Below are 18,691 nucleotides of genomic sequence, written 5' to 3'. Positions count from 1 at the left end.
ATCAGTAACTGAGCCATCAGATTTAGGAGGTGGGCTTTCTTTTTTTACTTCACTATATCAGTTCTGGTCAGAAATAAATTTCACGCAAGTAAGGCATCAGAGTGCATAACTCTTTTACCCGCTGTCCACAACTGCGTACAAAGTGAACTCGCAGCCTTTTCTGAAGATGGACTGCACCTTACAGTGATTTCTTTCTTTCAGGGGAATTTCGCAACCTTCATCTCGCAAATAAGCTGGTTTTTATGCCATATAGTGAAAGCAGCAAATAATATTTTGCGAAACAGTGAGCGGGGTCGTTGTCCGCCATATTTGGGACGACACATTTTGCCACCAGTAGTAGCGCTATTTTTTTTTTTTTCGCAGTTTAAAGTGTAACGCGCACCTTCGAAACAACTTAATTCTACTATCCTTTGGGTGTTTACTTGATAAGTCGCGGCATTTCAATGTTGCTCATTTCATCCATTATGACACTTTGTACAAAGTTTTGCACATCCCTGCCAAAAAAAAAAAACAACTCTCCAGTATTTCGCGCTGGAAAACTAATTGGCTTTCTTGAGGCCTGAATATGCAGCAAAATATTTGATTTCGATTGAAGCAAGAAATGCAGTGTCAAAGGGCCTTCGCTGCGTTCGCGCACCGATGCGTCCTTTCTATATTTATTTCCAAGTGGGAGCAAACAGATGTTCAGAATTCGTCGAAAAGAGCTGGCACACATCTCCTTACTCCACCCCCTCTCGTCTTTCGCGGATACCAGCCACGTAACGCGCATGAGCTCCGCCTGCTTACGTCTACTGCATCGCTGCGCTTTGAAACGATACTCGCGTGCCGGATTTAGCACTTCGGCGGACGCAGAGAAAGACATCAAAATGAAGCGAGGGCGTGCGATAGCAGCGTTGAATTTGACTTTTAAATGGGCGGGACGTTTTGCATACCAATAGGATGTACCGGTAGCTGGCGCATTACAAATTTGCTTCCTACATCGAGCTTTTAAAATACCGTGTTGAACTTCACCTTCTAGAGCGACGGAGCCTCAATTTAATCCGCCCTGTACATTTCCGCACCCGTAAAGACGACGGTGCCGAATGCGCAAGACGCTGCTTTCGTATCTGGGTGCGGTATACGTATATTCCACATTCGCCTAAGCGAGTCCCGAAAGGTCTGAGGTCGCGTATTGGTCTTTCTTTTCTTAACTGCTAGCACGTGCAACTAACGGATTGTTTTTTTTTTCTTTTCGTGCTGTTAACACTGCTCGTTGTCTAAACGTCCCCGATTGAACATACGTAAGCTGCTTCGATCCTTTCATTTCAAAGCGTGACAATGACATGCCGAAGGTAGACGACGACAAAGACGCTTGTGTATTGTCTCCCTTCGTCCCTGTCACTGTTGCATCTTCAAGTCAAAGTATTAATTCTTACCAACTTGCCCAACTATGTTCTTTTCTGCTTGCTTTCTTGCTTATGTGCGCATTTGATAAGTGTGCCTGTCCTAGACTAAGGGCTTAAGGATGAGTCAGTCTATTTGTACTTTCATTTTGCGTGTGATGAAAGTCAACCCAGAGAGAGCTCATATTTCTATAGTATTCTTGAGAGGGGGCGGTAGGAGTGGGAGGCCACGGTGCAGTGCGGGAGAGGTACCTTCGCGGGGCGCCATTTTTGCTACTACGCGCGCTTCCCGTCGCGCTGCCTTTAGAGAACACTGACTACTACGCCCTGCGCATTCACTAAGTCACTATGCATTCATATGTTCACTAAGCGTAAAGCAACGCACTTCCAGCTTTGTCCACGTCCTGGTTCCGATACACGAATCCTGTGGTTCATTTATGATCGCGTACAATGTGACCTGCACCGTTGAATACGAGGCGCGAGCTTACTTCACAAAGCAGTGCGAAGCACGTGGTGCTGAGGAATGATCGATTTAGTTGCCAGCATAAAGGGTAAATGTGTTTGGAGGATCTCCGGATGCTTTCTGCTATGTATCACGGCGCGATCAATTACCACGTAGCGCTAACCGCAGTACTGCCACCTCCGGCACTTTGTAAGTTACAATGACCGCCATTGTATGTACGGGCACACTACACCTGTCGACCGTACGCCGCACGGACGCACTGAAAAAATGGTCCCGATCGGCCACACGCTGAAGGGCAAAGATATAGGAGATATTCTTAGCCTCAAGGAGACCCGCCCGTACAACAACTTGTCACCATGCGTATTCCATCAAGCGGCGCTTTGCCTTAAATTTACACAACCGTTAGATATGCCCAGGTCAGACATTTCCTTACCGGGTTGCCGCGGGATAAGTCCATGTTTCGTGAAATAGTCGCTCTTGCTCGGCCTAGTCATCCAGCATTAGGTGCTGCGAAAGCATCAAGTCTTCATTGAGGGACGCTAGGCGCGACATAGGGGGGCGCTCTACGGCTGCCATCTAGGGCGGCGTGCAGCGCTCCCCTTCGACGGCATGGATCCTGGGGATCGCTTCAAGAGAGCGGATGGCGTCTCTGCTGGGAGCATAGAGACATCTGAAGCTGAAGGCTTCTCTCTAGCGTTGCTCCGCGGCGTTGGAGCCCACTAAATACACCGCGTATAGCGCATGGCACAGCACAGCTGCCGAGCGGGGCCCCCAGGCACGCGCCTCTCATGCGCCTGGCGCTTCACTCGGGCTCTTAAATGCCGCTTCGCGCAGTTACGTAGCGCGCACACATATACGTTGGTCGCATTCCGATCGAATCAATCGTGCTCTACGATTACACTCCCCGTGGGCCTAATTGACCGGCACGAGATCGGCCAGCCCGGCAAAATAAGCCGTCAGCCATTTTCAAAGCCGAGAAGCCGAATCGCGACCGTTTTACGCGCGGTATTTAGGCAGCAGCTGCTTGCGACGGAAAAGACGTACGCTCACCCCGCGGCCGCATCCGAGATGCGTGACGCTCCGGGGCCCAAATGGCCCGGCTCGCTTTTCGGGGACCGGCGAAGACAAATTGCCAGCGCGGGTCGTTTGTGCGGCCGCGGCCGTCGTAGGAACACGGCCGCCTCTAACCAGCCGCTCGAGAGTCTCCCAGGCAGGCATGCAGAGGAGGAGGCAGCGGCGGCGCCGCCGGTCCGGGTCAAACGGCCCACGACTGCTCGGGCTTCCGGAGAACGGCCCTCACCCTGACCCTGTTGGCGTACCGCGCGCGCGAACGTAAGGCGCCTGCCGTGTTTCCAGCCGAACAACGCGCCGGCCTCGTCCTTCTGGATATCGGCAGCGGGCCTCCGAAAACCTACCCTTACGTTTTATGCTCCGTACCTACCCTATGTAGCGAAAGAAAGCAAAAAAGAAAAAGGATGGAAAGGGTGGGTTTGTGAAGGCAGCCTGACCCGCATAACTCGGCTCGTGGGTTCTCTCTCTACGCTGCGGCCAAAACACACGCGTGTGAGGCGCATAGTGCGTATACGTCGACCGCTGTGGAAACGCCCCCATGGAGGCGATCCAAGGCGCACGGCGCAGCCCACAGATATGTGTACTAGCACGGGTGATACTCGCGCGCGCGTCGGCCTGCGCTCATCCGACCGGAGGTTATCGGGGATATCTCCCGCCTGGGCACTGCCGCGGCTCGAAAAGAATGCCGAAACAATGTGGGGCGTCCGCAGAACCGGGTTCGACGTGAGATAACCTCCGCCCTTCCTCGGAGGAGTGTTTACTGTTTACCTTTCTAACCTGACCTAGCCTTCTACAACGGGAAGCGTACGCACCTAATGGGGGGTCGTGCTCGCTCCTTATAACGTCACGAGGCCGAGCTTAGTTTGCGTTGGGACCTGGGGAGTAAACTGGCCGGCTAATTTGTAAGTATGATGGAGACAGCACGTTGCGCCACTCACTTACGCCTGGCGGTGAAGTGGTGGCATTGCTTTTCTCGGCAGGGGTTATAGTCCTTGCTGAGCTGTCTGGCTGACACCTGCGCCTTTCGTTGCCACGCGCCACCAACGAACAGCCAAGAGGCAAACCGGCCCACGCCTAACAACACTCTGTATAGGTCGTGCGATTCGTTGCACGCTTCCTGTTTTGAGCACATTGCTTGAGTTGTCGCGATTGGGTGTCAAACTGCATATGTAAGGGGCCTATACCCGTGTCGAGTGCAATCGTATCGCCGAGAGTGCAATCGTTATCACCGAGGGAACCAAATAAAATTAATGGTTAGTGTGCAGCGGTCTAGATTATTTCGCTACGGCTTGACTATCTTCCATTTCGCTAGGTTCAAATCGTGCTCAGTGCATTCGCGCACAACTTTCACTGAGCGAAGCATCGTTCAAGCAAAGTATATATAGTGTAGCTCGCGCCAGGTATAGTCTCGGGCACATGTTAGGATCGAGCGGATCGATCGCCAGCACCTGCGGCATTTAAAAGGTTACTGAAAATTGAGAATACTGGATCACACGGCAGTAGTTGCCCAGATAATACTACTTTAAACCGTACTCAAGCGTCTATAACTTCAGGGCGCGAGACGACACGCGTTCGTATCGTTACTCCATAACGCCTGCGCAGCCGTTTGGGCTTCTGGAGTCCCCATGTCTTCACCACAGCCGCCGTGCGCTCGGTGCGAGTTGTACGAAAGCAGATGCGGGACGCCGTGGGGCCCCTGGAGACGCGAACGTGTTCCGGGGATGCATGAGCTGCTCGCGTTGAAAACGCGGGGACTCGACGTGCCTCCCGGTAGCCGGCCGACCGGACAGATCACGTAGGCACTTCCTGCACCGAGCATGCAAGCGCGCGCCTCGCTGTGCCCATTCGACCTTGATTGGCTTGATCGACTACGATACCTGCTCGTTTCTTGCTTTCTTCTTGTTCGCACTGCCTCCTTCCTCGCGGCTAGTCAAGACGCGTCTACCTACTCGCGATGAGGCCCCGTACACACCTCATCGCCCGTGCGGAAAAGTAAAACGCGCATGCCTCATCGTCGTCTGCTCTTTGTGTTTGCTCCGTAAAGCGTGCATTCCACCAGTGCCTCTCTCTAGAAGGGATGACTCACAGTCTTCGAGCGCGTAGACCCGTGTCAACGTGGCATAGGCACGCGGCGATGACTGCTCGAGCGCGTGCTCGGCGAACGTCCGAGGAAAGCCGCTCATATTACCAGCGCGTATGCATTTCCATCTTAGCTCCGTCATGCGTCTTCAAACGCGAGACGCGTCGGCACGCAGATATTTTTGCGCCATTTCGTCCGTGTCGAAATAATGCGTGTGCCTCAATGTAGTCCGCGAAATAAACTTATCTAAAGAGGACAAAATGCCAAAAAAAAGGAGGGGTGTGGGGGGAGCAGGGAATGACTGCAGGAATGACTGGGAACACACGAACACGCAGAATAGGATACTGGACTGGTTACTGGTGCGGGCTACCTGCCTTACTCTATTTTTTTTTTTGCTGTTTTTTTAAGCCCCGGGAGGCTAATGACATGGCCTTCCAAGGCGGCGCGGTTGCATGATTAATAGCGTGGACATACAAAACCGCGTTGATGAGAATGAGACGCACTTATTCGCGCACGCTCTAATTTGCTTTCGTGTATTCCGCTCCCTTGACGGCCTATGCTGGATGAGTGCATGTGTGAATGAGTGCATGCGAAGTCGCGTTCTGCTGCACAGTATAAAGCAAAACTGCCCATGTGAATCTCATTTGTAGTGAAACAAATTCGGCTTTTTTTTTTCTACCAAAATCGAGAAATTGCAAGCGTCAGCGCTGCTAAATCAAGGCAGAGACTTAGCAGATCATTGTACGATATAGGGTAAACACGAAGAGTTTTGTGAGCATGTGATCTCAGCGCACCGGTCGTGTCAGCATTTCGCCTCCTTAAATTGCGGGCCTCTGCGACTGTCAGCCGAACTTGCCTGCTCGATGTTAGCGGCAGGACAGCCAATCGACGATGCTCGGGGGGAAAAAACCTGTTCGAGGTACCAAATACAGCATGCGCGAACGGCGCCCACTGAGTTGGGAGAAACGCAGATAACGGCAAAGGCAGGGGCGCCAGTTAGCTTCGCGCATGCCTGCCAGTATTAATGAGCTGATCGGCCTGCTGAATAGCGCTAAATACCCGCTGCATTACATAACGTGGACGAATGCGAGGGAGACGGGAGTGTTGTAATTAACTCTGGCACGTATTGCGAACGTTGCTTCAGAGAGCGCATGCGGCAGCCAGTTACCCTTCCCTCAGTCTGAGCTACGAGACGCTGTGTAGAGCGTGACTGCCGCCGTTTTGCTTTACGCCAAGGTCACTCAGTTCTTGAGCGCTCTGTTTTTTTTTTTATATATCTTCTCTCTCTTTTTTTTGCGGACGAGAAGAGATGAACCGCACTCAGGAGTTGCACCGCGTTCTGTGCACGCTCTGCTGCCCCGCTTTGCAGAACCAGTCTATCCCTCCGACACTCCATCGCGGTTTCTGGGAAGGGAAAAGAAAAAGAAGCAAAACAGAGAAAAACACGAGGCTGCGTGTCTGCGTTGCAGTGAGAGGCGACGGCGCACGTTATGAGCATTCACCCCTCGAGGGGTGCCGTATGCTGCACTTGATCTCAGCCGAGAAACGCTCGCAAGGGTTGCGCAGTCGCTGTTCTTTCTTTTTTTGGCTAATCTTTCTTTCTTTCTAGGCGCCCACGCGCCTTGGAAACTCCGCACGCATCGTGCGCGGGCTCAGCGTGCCTCGTTTTACCCTTCCGTATTCAGTTCTTCCGGATAAAAAGAAAAGAAGAAAGGAGAGAGAGAGACGGAGACAGAAAGAAGAAGAAAACAAACTGTCGAGCGCGGAAGTTCGCCACACATCTTGTCCTTTTGACACTCCCCGAGATTCGGTGTTCGTCCACGTTATTTCTGAATGCTGCTGCTGCTGCTTGGTGTTGCTGGCGCATGAGAGCTCGGTGCCATGGCACAAGAAGACACGAGGCAACGGCCACGGGTCAGCGCAGAGCTACGTCACTTTTTCTCCTCCGGAGGGGGCAGAAAAAGAAAAAAAAGAAAGAAGAAAAACCCGCGGCACACAAATCTGTTTTCGTCTAAGCGCTGACGGGGTGGATCTGCAAGTGACCCGCGCTGTACTATTTATTACGATCACGTGCGTTAAATTTGGCTGTCGCCAAACCACGTGCGCGCCCCGCGCTGCGTTGTCAGTTTGTTCGCGTACGCCTCTGGCGCCACTGGCACATCAGTGGCGCTCCGTATAATTTAGGGGTGGTTACTGTAGTCACCGTTCGTACACGAGGATGGGGACTAATTTTTCTTGAATAAAGATGGCTCAGTCGGAGTGGCGAGACCGCGGCGAGCGAAATCGAGAAACTCTACGCGTTGGGTGGGGAACAAAAAGCTGTACAATGCACACTTGTGGCATTTGTTTTGAGGAGGCTTTCACGTTTTCGTTTCTCTGCCGATCGTTTGCTGTGCGGCAGACTGGAACAAGACGCTGTCACGAGCTGCCTTGTTCCCGCACGTAGCTGCGTATTTGAATCGTTGAAAGGAAAACAAAGAGTCACCCGAGCTTAATTTATTTACTCTCATGGAACTGTTAGTGAAGTCAGAAAGAATGGTGCCTGTTTTAGCAGAGGACATCGGGGAAAACGAGCACGAGCATTGCTCCGCGTTGTGGCTTAACACATCGTGCATATACAAGTGATTTAGTTTGGTAGCGCTCCGCATTTAAATTTTTCACCATGCTATCTTGACGGAGCATTCAACCCGTTATACGGAAACTTCCGATCCTCTTTCATCGATGAGGTACACCGGTGTTGCGGGAAGCAGTAGCTGGAGTTCCACCGGGATCTCTCTTCATGCCGACGTCTATGAATGTCGCTCATACCCCGGGTACACACTATAGCGTTGCTCTGAAGTTGATCATGTCTGGCGAGCCTTTCGCCTCCGACGCTTCTCGAGGCAAAGAAGCCAAGAGCGCTTCTGACTTCTAGTTGAGCGCGCCGAGCCCGCACTGCGTACGCGTTGCTGACGCTCTGCCGAAAGTAACCAAATGCGCCGAACAGCCGCGCCGAGAAGACCGCGCGGGGGCATCTCCCATGGCTTCGCCTCACGCGTCGAGACGACGACTACTGTGACCAGCACATTCGTGATCAATCAACGAATATGACGTCACTTTGCTCCAATCGCCCGCCGCCGCGTGTTACAGCGCTCTCCATCTTGCGCCGCTTGCCTCCTTGCATACCCCCTGTACGTCTGCCCTCTTGCAGGGAAAAGTATTCATCGCCTTTGCTTACGGGCATAACACGGTGCCTTGATCGATGGGATGTCAACGGGCGTTCTGACGTGTGGAGTAAAGTGCGAGACCCGTCTTCCGCTTTGAATTTTAATAGCGGCCCACTTGACAGATCGGTCGTCGTTCTTTTGCTTTTTAGGGATCAGGTTATGCGATGTGCCAAACATAGGCAACAGCAGTTTTGGTACTGGGAGAAAACGCAGTTCAGAAAGCGAAGGAGCTGTGGTCTATAACTTTTGTCCGCGGGTACACGTTCTGTGGCACGGCAATGCGATGCCGTTTTGTTATCGAATGACCGTCTCTGGTAGCTATCGCTACAAAGTTTTTATCGGCCCGAAATTATGATGAAGCATAATCATTCATGTTCCGCTGAAATGAGCAACAAACTTCAAATAGACCTGAAAAAAAGAGAAAGAAAACAACGAAACGCAGGGCTTTGCTGCAGTGCCTTTTGCATGGAAACATTGCATGTGAATTAATGACTTCCACATGTTGCAGAGACGAAGTTTTGACCGCGACGACGAACTGATATTTCTGAATGGAAATATTTTTTTTATATATAATTAGCCGCCAGAGACGCGCTCCTGCAAGCTACGCGTAGGCATTAAAGTGACCTCAATTGGCTATGCGGTGGAGAGCACACGTCCAGAACTTCTCTCAGGCGCTATTGCTGAACTTTAATTTGGGACATAGCACATTTCTTTGAGCAATAACGTTCGCCTTTACGTATTGTTATCAATATTTTCACGGCGATTGAAAAACTCCTCTATCAGCCTACCCAGCTCCATACGCCGAAAGCTTAAAGGTCGAGCAATTCAGAGGCATTACTTGCCCGTCCTCGTGTCTCGGCGCATAGTGCTAGATTGGGCGCGTTTGTATAGCTATTAAGCGTGTTCATTTCACAGAACTGCTAGAATCATTCTTAGCACTGCCGCTGCTAGCTTTATGAACTTAGCGTGGCACGTATACACAGCGCCTGAGGCGAAGTGGCGTCTTTCGGCAGCGTAAGCCAGCTTTGCATTACAGCGCTTCGTGAGACTTTCTAACAACCTTTACATTACTATCAGTGTGTATTCTAGAAGAATGAAGTTTTCTAGCGAAATGAAATAATAAACCAACTAAAGGGTCAAATACGTGGCTAAGCGGTCGGAAGGCGGAGGGCCAGCGCTACCACTCGCAAAGCAAAAAAAAAAAAAAACTGGAGGGGACACTTAAGCTTAAGGGTATGACAGGATAGCCAATGGGTTAATGCCCATCTACGCGGAATTGGTCATTCTCTTTTTAACATTCATACATCCCTGGGAGTGCTCGTACCATTCCTGGCGTAGTGGTGCAGGGGTTACGCGGTGCGGCACTGCCTTGTGATGGCAGGTGCTGCACCCGGCGGGACTTGTGCGGTCCAGGTTGCTCTGCCCAGTAACCTTTCGCGACCAATCATTAATTTAACTGCCACCACCTGCCACGGCGGGCAGTTTGCTCACAATCCGGTGGGCAGGTTGTGATGACGCCACAAGGTCACGTGACCTAGGTGGCCCACAACAGACACTCGAATGGAGAGAGAGTGGTAAACCATTCTAGCGGAGGCCTGGATATTTCGGGTTTGGCGTTTTTGCACCGCTCTGCGGCCAAAAACGTCCAGCGCAGCGCCGTCATCACCGGGCTAATTCAGTCGAATTCGCTACAGCACAAAGGCCCCTCCTAACGCCCTCTGGCCGCGTTCCCCCGACTACCCTTGTCATGCGCCTGTTGCGGCCGCACTTTCCCCGAGAATTTCACAAGTTCGTCATACCATTTGGTTCTTTATCGGCTCCGAGTACGCTTTCCTGCCCCTGTTATCCACTCCTGCACTCTAAGAAAGCGCCGGCTATCAACTATAGGCTCCTCGTATATCCCTGCCCCCGTCTCCATTTCCCGAGGGAATATCCTCAATTGTCGTACACGTTCGTTATTATTCTGTTCCTCGAATTTAAACCAAGCACCACACCTTTCCCTCACCTCGTGTTGCAAACGCACATGTTTGCTGTCGGGTCCACAATTACAGAAGCCAGGCGCTCGGGAGACCTCCTCAAACTTCTCCCACGCAACTTGCGTCCCAGAGGTCATCGTGGTCTTCCTCGTAGTTCGTAAACCCGTCACCTTCCCCCCCTCTTTCTCTCTATTTCCTTCCAGCAGCCTCGCACCGCCGCGAATTCACCTCGGCCGCACCGATGAGCGCAGCGTCGGATGTGGGGGAAGGTGGATGGGGGTGGGGAGGCAGAACTCACCTGCTGCTGCTGCAGGGGCCATGCGCAAGCGACGAGGAGGAGGCAGAGCAGGCACAGCGGTCGTGGCATTGCTTCTCCCTGCACCAGCGGAAAAGAGGGGGCGGCTCACTATACCAGCCCTGACGGCACTTGCTGCGCATCCACGCCCGAAGCTGCAAGAGACGAGAGAGCGTCCCGTGGGGCCCGCCGTACCGACAGTTTCGGCGATTCTTTGCCGCTGCACTCAAGCGAGACAGAGCGCATGAGTTCGACCGCGCGCGGTACGTTTTAGCACGAATGGCCTTACCTGGAGCCTCCTGTGAGAAAAAAAATGTGATCAGGTACCTAGTATCATGCGTGCAAGTTCATTTAACGAATGAGAGAGTGGATAAGGGAATCATGCTATGTTTTTTACGTTTCCGAAGGTGTCTGCAGGAAGAGCCGAAGGTTACAGTAAATCACTGGGAAATGAGCGAGAATGAAATTTGGAGTGCAAGAGAGAGAGAGAAAGAGATGAAACAGCGCACGCTTCACAGATGACGAAATTACATGAGGCGGACAGTTCTTAAGAAGAATAATTATGAGCGCCTTTAAACTTGAAAAAAAAAAAAAATCCCCTGAGGCAGCACACGGCGGCGTTTTCGTACCGTAGCGCACACATGACGCGGGGGTCGGAATAACGAGCTTTTCGACTCGGGGGTCGAAACAACAAGCAAACCGGGAGCTCTCCGTCTAAGCATAATCTGGTGCACTGCTTTGCTAGCTTGCTTCGTGTTCAGTGGAGCGTCCCATTGTGATTTTTTGTTGCGGTATAGGCATCTGAGCCTTCGGCTATATTCGAGACACCCCTATTGTGGTATCGCATGCACATATAGCACTAATATTAGGCGTGAACGTCTGAATTACACACGGCAAGTACCGAGGAGGCGCCCCACCTGAGGCCGTAGCCTCAGGTGGGGCGTCCTTCACGCCGTTTTCATGTGCTCGAGACACGTGAGGAATCTGGCTTTATGCACACTTGGTTGGTTGGTTGGTTTATGGGGTTTAACGTCCCAAAGCGACTGAGGCTATGAGAGACGCCGTAGTGGAGGGCTCCGGAAATTTCGACCACCTGGGGTTCTTTAACGTGCACTGACATCGCACAGTACACGGGCCTCGAATTTCTCCTCCAAAGAAATTCAACCGCCGCGGCCGGGATCGAACCCGCGTCTTTCGGGCCAGCAGCCGAGCACCATAGCCACTGAGCCACCGCGGCGGCTTATGCACACTTGGAACACTTGGAACAAACTGCTTTTGCTATCTTCTATACTTACAAGGAAACGTGCACAGTCGTTTTTCTTTTTTTTTAGGATAACGTATAGGGCACAACGAGGCACATGCGCGAAAAGTGAGTGTGGCTTCTTTTTTTGCCTCGACACCCGGTGGGTCTAAGCTCACATGGTGAACATCTTTCGATAAAAGGATAGCGGAGACGCGCAGGCCTGTAACCACTACGAGATGCGTTTGTGAAGCCTAATGCATAACTGTGGAATCACTGCCTTACATCGTTAAGCTTTGCACTCACAAATGTAGTCCCGTCACATAAGAAGTTATTAGTGTCGCATTCTGGCTTCATTTCTTAATCTTCAGCATCAAAATCTCCTCTTTAGGTACTGTAATGGGTAAGAAGCAAGCTTCAGAACTGACCTGGAAAATTACCGCTGCAAGCTTCACTCTCGAACCAATCGGAAATTTGCATATACAACGGACACTTTGCATACCTAGACCACGGATATTATGCGAGATGAGTACTGAAGAGCGTAATAGTCTCTCCCATGCTTGCCTTTGGTGACTCCGTGAGTAAGGGCTGGTCCAAATAATATTCTCACGCGACTGGACGCCGCTCTTTCATCGGGTCGCCCGCATATGTCTAATCCTGCCGCAGACACAGACATCGGGATAGAGCGTGCAATTCGAAAATGAAATGCGCACTCCCTGCCAGCCTTGTGCGGCGTGATTGCGGCTCGCGAGAACATCAGCAACGTGTGTGCCTCCCATGTGGCCACCGACCACCTCGGGTAGCGAGGGTGCGTTTCGCGATTCCCGTGCGTGAGTGCCTACGAGCTGTGGAGCAGCCTCAACGCCCTTCCCCTCCCACCGTGGCCCCGGGGAAGAGTTCCCGCAGTGAGTATACCCTAGCTAACTGCACACGGTCGGCGACCACCTCCCGGTGTATTACGGCGCGCCGCCGCCTAATTGCTGCTGCGCTGTCATTGAGAAGAACCTCGGCTGGCTCAGAACAGGGGCCCCTTCGAGCGCGCCTCCGGGTCGCGGCGGTGATGCCCCGGGGCGACTGCGGCTTGGACGACCGCAATTGCCTCCGCATGACTCGGCCGCGGCGCCCCCCGCCTGCTCTCTTCTCACGCGCCGCCCTTGACTGCCAGCAAACAACCCGCTCGTCCTGCTCGAGGCACCCTGCGGCGGCCCGCTGCCCGAATTATGCATCTCTTGCTGCGAGGCCCTAATGCCGGGGCCGCGGGGGCTCGCGACTAATAGGTTTCGGCTAACGGGTTGCGCGCGTCAAAGGGGAGTAATAATTACAACGGGGGAAGAAAACTTGGAAATGCTTGTTGCTGCTTTGCTTTCTGACGTTTTTATCGGTCACGTGACGATTAAACGCGGAGAGCAGTAAAAAGGCGATGCGCCCCGCTTTTCGAACTCCGTTTTAGGGCTTGCAAAACAGTTTACACCGAACAACGTTAACGCCCCAGACTGCGCGTTCAGAATTAACCGAGGGTGCACGGAAGCAAAGTTAGGCTGGAGGAAAGTGCAAGAAGAGACTCAGTAATGAGACTCCAAAGTTAATTCAAAACCACGCACAGTACGCAGTGCGGTCGTGAAGCAAGAAGATATACCGATGAAAACAAACACGTGCAAACGCCGCCCCGATAAAGCCGCAACGCCTGCAGCACACACGCCGGTCGTCCAGCCCATGCAGGTTGATCGCGTTGAAGGAATGCAGGGCGGGCACGTCGGCCTGATTGCGACGCATACCATACGCACACAGCAGGCCTGTGCCCACGCGCTGCACAGTTCATTTGTCTTGTGCGCCGGACTGGCACTGAAAAACCGGCCTCCGTCGCACGGTCCGGGTCAGCCTCAGTGCGAGCGCCCTGACTGCGCTATCTGCAGAGCACGAGACGTTCTTGCGCATATTTTTGCCTCGTTGACGTGCTTTATTGTTTTCGTATTTTTCCTTGGATACCTTTTCCCTCTATATGCAGATCGGTTGTTTTGCTGTTTCTTCATCAGCATGGACTTACCTCCAATGTAACATTCTTCTTTGAACGCTGAATTCAGGTCGCGCTCTTTCGCATTTCCAGCGGCGTTCGAATTGAGTTCTTATTCCACGCGAAACACTTCGCAACTTGCCGTGAGCCTGAGTAATATATTATCCGGGTATCATTTTTCGTCCCTCCGCTCCCGCCATCTATTTTTCGTCCTCCGAGCACGCGCCTCGTAGTTGTTCCTTCGTCGTTGCATTCGTTGTCGGAGAGGGTGGCTCTAACCCCGCCTGCTGCGACCGCTTTAGATCATTCATGAACCAACCGCGTAATGTGGCGCAGCTGCGCTCAATGCACTGGCCCTGTGGTCAGGGCTTTCTAAATGAAACGCCAAGCGTACGCTGACTTTTCATTATTACAGGGTGCAGGGGAAAAAAAAAAAAGAAGCCCCGGCCTTAAATAATCGACTCGGGTACGCGTGTCCGCCTCGTCGATCTTCTTATCTGCTCTGCTCGAGCCAGACCCACAATCTGCAGTTTACGACGTTCAAAAACAGTTTTCTGCACCGCCTCCACGTCGTCCCCCTCGCATCTTAATGTTGTCTTTTCCGCACAGCAGCGAGCATCTGCAGCAAAGTGGATTCAAAGAACTCGAACCGGTCGTCTGGCGGTGGCCCCGTTTCCCGTCGCTCGTAGAAAAAGAACGAGGAGAAGGGAGGACGGTTTTACGACGACACGGCAGGACGGAAAATCCTGTCAGACCGCACGCTTCGGCTAATCTACATCGCCTCGCAGTAAGACAATGTCCTGGAACGTCATAAAGATTTAGAATATATATCCGTTCGACCGATTTGTTTCAGACATATCAGGGTCAGACACCCGGACCTGCTTTTGCGTAGCTTAAATCCGTCTACCTGCTTTTCTTTCAGTATGGTGAAGAAGCTATAATAGTTGGGGTCAGACGCCAAGCACAAGCCCACCAAGAAATCGCGTTCGCGCTAACGGTGCAAGCGCCGTCTGGCACAGCCTCCTTTCGTGGGCACACTGCGTTTGATTGTCTGAATTCCTCCTACGAACGGTTGTTTTTCATCCAGAAGGTTAAGTGCCTACAGTATTTTGCATCCGAAGTTAAATACCGGTCCACCAAAAAATTCACTGGGCAGGCGATGGTGCAAGTTTCGTCCAGCGCAGCCTCCCCTACGGCGTGGCGCTCGCTTAAGCCGTGGGTAGAAGGGACAGTTCCTAGAGCCCCTTGCGCTTTCTGTCGCGGTCGACGACGTGTTCAAGTCGCATTCTAAGGCGCCACAAGCGACACCGATGCACGCACGAGCGCTGGCGGACCTGTCTTGGGGCGGGCGTGTCCTCCTCTGCCAGCGGCGCGCGCGCTTTCATCGCGGGTCCGGCGTTTTCTCCGCACCCTCGCGCGACGACTGTCCGTCACGGCGGCAGAAGAAAGGGGCCCGCCATGTGTGTCAGTAGGCGCGCGGCGCCCAGCGCGTGCTGACCCAGCGCAGACCCCATTCTGCGGCCACGCAAGCGTGCCGGCGGCGGAGATCCGTCTCTGCGGTTGGCCGCTCGGCCGTTCACTGCCCGAGCCGGATGCCCCTCGGCGGCTGGCTCGTGACGCGTCCTCGAGTTCCGCTTTTGATCGACGGCGTCTCTTCTTCTTCCGCTGATTGAGACGCGTTATTGGGGGAGCATTGCGCGCGTTCCACTGAGCCACTTTGCTAACTGGGCGGGCTGCTGTCGCCGCCACCGCCGCTCCCCTCCCTCTCGGCAGACAACGGGACCTTGAGCGGCGGCGAGGTCAAGTTCGGGGCGACGCGTATTGAATGACAGTCGCGGCCTTGTGTGCGGCCTCCTGTCGGCGGCGCCCGAACGTAAAGCTGCCTTCGTTTGCGCGCGTCGTGCATTGCGGCACGCAGCTCTCCGGTTTCCTTGCATGAGTAGCTGCAGTGGAACGACGGCGTACAGCAGGCGTAGGGCGGAGCGCTCTTTGGGTAATGCCCTCACGGCGAAAAGACGAGTATAAAGAAGTGGAGAGTAGATATCCTGAGGAACACAGTTGACCTCGCGTAGAAATGCATTACAGGCTCAATTCTGGGTTTCGTCCTGAACGAAAATTCTTGCCCTCGCTTTTGCGAGTCAAATTTGCGACCACCGACGCCATTTCATAGGTGGATCATTATCAGGAGGAAAGAGTCGCGAGACACAGTCGCCAACTGGGGAAGCTAATTGCGAAACTACGTGAGCACTTGTTCCACAGGAACCTAACCTGAATTGTCTCGCGCATGCAGATTTCAAGCCTGCATGGTTCAGCGGTCGTTCTACTTAACTTTACTGTTACGTCGACGGCCGAGAGTGTGTGCTCTCCTGCTTTCCCATAGCACCGCCGGTCTTAATCGTCAGCTCGTGGCCCCCTTTTGCCTTTACTAGTGGTCCCTAATAGAGAACGGAGAGCACGCAGTTCGTGACTCGTCGCGAGCGCTATTTGCGTACTTATCCTGCGCGCCGCTTTGGGAGCGGGCTGCGGCAAGCAAAGAAAAAACAACGGGCAAAAACGAGTCCGACACGCATCGGCCTTGCCTCTTCGCGCACTCCGGCCAGCCATCGAAGGAGGGCACCCGGCGCGGTTCGGCGGCAACGGTCGGACGCACTCCCGAGGCACGCTTGCAAGCGCGAAGCACGCGAAATTGTGGCGGCGCGGCTACGCCGGAACGCTTGTTTCCTGTGTGAGTGGGGCAAAATCGCGTGCATTGGTGGCGACGACTGAGTTGGCCAAACGTTTTGCTGTGTTTTGTGCCGCTTATACAGGACTTTTTCCTTGGGGATTTCAGACTCAGCTGTGTCTGAGTCGTCGCGGGAGCAGTAAAGTAACTAGGGGAATTTTCCTTGAGTCTTCCTCGGTGTGACCTTGAAATGCTTCGTTTAACGGGGTATTGCCTTGTAAATAATGGGCGTTATCTTTATTGCGGTTACTGCGTAGAAGCCGCGGTAGTTTAATTCCCAAGAGGTCTCACGGCCGCTCAGCTATGAGGCGCGGATATTCAGGTTTTGAGTGCCACAAATACCTGGAATGAGAATAATTTGCGCCTATACAAAACACGTAATAGTTGGTAACCTGTTGGTAACCTGAGGCCGCGAAGCAACACACGTCGATATACTCCGTCTTTTTTGCAGTTCGTTTTCCAGCCAAACAAGAAAAAAAAACTGGAAAGGAAGGTGATGAGAGTTTGGGTGTAATATGATAATACATGCATATTGCACTGGTAGTCACGAATCTTGTTGCGAACTTTCTTTTTTTTTCCCTCGTAGTGGCGAAGCCTGAAACTTTTTAGCCTCACAAAATGTGTCCATGATTCGAGTAAGGAAAAGGGGAGGAGAGGAGGAGGCAGCTCTTTTTACGTATGAGATTGACACATTCCAAGGAAAGGGTTGAGTTATTCAGTCCAGTCTGCTCTCCCCCCCTTCTGCATCGTCAGTTTTAACTCGGGTGTACGTAATCAGCCGAATTCCGTTCCCGGTGCGAGCCCTGTCGAGACCCACTGCCATCTTAGCCAGCAGAGCAGAAAGGCACACTCGACTACGTCTAGCCTCAGATGACGAGTTTAATCGTCAGGCAGCTTCCTAGTTACGGACAGCTTGCCGGCTTGTTAGTTGTTTCACTCATCCCGCTGCATCGCTCCACATGGCGGTGTGAACGAGCAGCTTCCGTGGCAGGACGTGCGAGGCGCCAGGAGGCATCCCGCCCTGACGGTGTCACTGTATTATTCATTTCTGTCGCCTCGAAACGCGCGTCTTCCTCCGTGCTCCCGACAGCGCGCATATGCGTCGCACATTTCGCGTATCGTCAGATTCGGTGTGTGTAAGTTCAGCTAGCAGGAAGCGCGCTACCGCATAACTTCGACGCTGCGGAGGTGGTGGTGGTGGTAAACGTTTACTTGCTCTATTTTGCATTATTTTTTGCGGCTTCAGATGGAGTCTTCCATCTTATCATCAGGGTCGGTTCCCTTAGTCCAGGGCTCCGCTGAGGGTAGCTGCCCTGCGTGCACGCCTGACTAGTCCTTGTTGGACTTTCAGGATGTCGCTGGATAGCATCCTCTCCCACTGCTCCGCACTCGGGTTATCTATTATGGGTAGCTCGTCTATTTTCTGGCATGCCCATGTGGTATGGTATAATGTTGGTTTGTCTCCACACCAGGGCACTCGCTCTTGTACTGTGTGGGGTAGATTTTGCTTAGGATGTTTAGGCACGGGAATGTTCCCGTTTGTAACTGGCGCCATGCTACGGCGTCTTCTCTATTGAGTTGTTTGTGTGGGGGCGGGTATTTTCGTCTGATCCCTCTGTAGTAGTTAAGAATGTCTCTATAGCTTTGGGCTACCGGCTCGTGTTCCTCAGAGGTGTCGGGAATGTTGGATGCTTGGTTTGTTGCGTACCCTCGAGCTATCCTATCCGCCTCCTGATTTCCCGTAATGTCGGTATGTCCCGGCACCCAAACTATCGTGTGTTTGGCCTGGTTGTTTTCGGTTTTGCCACTTGAGCGGAGAATGCGAAGCGCGCTGTGGCTGATTCTGTCGTTTAGGTAGTTGCGGCATGCAGCTTGTGAGTCGGTAAATATTGTTAAGGACCCGTTGGATCGGTAGCCCTCCGCTGCCGCTAGAGCCACGGCTGCCTCTTCGGCCTCGACTACCGTGCAGTTCCGGATTGACACGCTGGTGATTTCTTTCAGGTCCGAATTGCGGAGGTGCCGGCAAACCGTCCGTCGTGAAAGAGAGAAAACGCGAACCGAACGTTAAATTATGTGAGCGTGCTGTGCTACCCTGCGCCATCTTTTTCCAGTTCCGCTAGGACGCCTGTGATCTCGAGAGTACGAAAGTGCGTACCAGGCGCTGCCTGCATGACAGCCCGATATAGTACTAGGTGCAGCCGCTCGTAGTACCTTGCTTCACTCCCATGTTGTACTTCAATGTGCG

Source organism: Amblyomma mixtum, chromosome 3 (assembly GCF_055824585.1).
Source record: "Amblyomma mixtum isolate Tamu chromosome 3, ASM5582458v1, whole genome shotgun sequence".
Classification (NCBI taxonomy): domain Eukaryota; kingdom Metazoa; phylum Arthropoda; class Arachnida; order Ixodida; family Ixodidae; genus Amblyomma; species Amblyomma mixtum.
Note: the sequence above shows the minus strand (reverse complement) of the source record.